Here is a 517-nt window from a genome sequence, read left to right on the forward strand (position 1 = left end):
ACCACCCGCGCGATTCCCGACGTGTCCCGGCGTCCAGGTGACCCTAGCGTCAACGTCGTTCTTCTGCTTTTGCTGGAGTATCTGGCGGATACGTTGATGAGTAAGACACGTTGTGAAGTGAGGTGCCTGAGAGCTACGTTGCACAACATCCTTGTAAACTGTGGGGACCGTCTCTGCCGGAACCTTTAGTTTAAAAGGTTCGGTCGGACCTAGCGGACGCGGTCGGACGCGGTCGGACCTAGCCCGATTTGTGCGGCGACCATCTTAGCCGCCGGCGTGGCTGCTTGCGGGTCGGTCACTATTGGTTAATGGTGAACAGTCAGTGTTCCACACCTGGTTCACCCAACGGTCACTGGCGCGTTGCGTGGTGCATGGGTCTTTCGCTCACTTGTAATGTTTTCGACGTCAAGTTCATCTTGGGGGCGAACTCAGCAAAGAGGCAGTCGCCATTTTGCAGTAGTACGCGGGGTTGGCTTGAGACATGCATGTTTTCCTTGCTTCGCGGTTGTTGTGGGCA

The sequence above is a fragment of the Haemaphysalis longicornis genome, unplaced genomic scaffold (assembly GCF_048455015.1).
Source record: "Haemaphysalis longicornis isolate Haplotype H1 unplaced genomic scaffold, Haemaphysalis longicornis Haplotype H1 scaffold_5, whole genome shotgun sequence".
Classification (NCBI taxonomy): Eukaryota; Metazoa; Arthropoda; class Arachnida; order Ixodida; family Ixodidae; genus Haemaphysalis; species Haemaphysalis longicornis.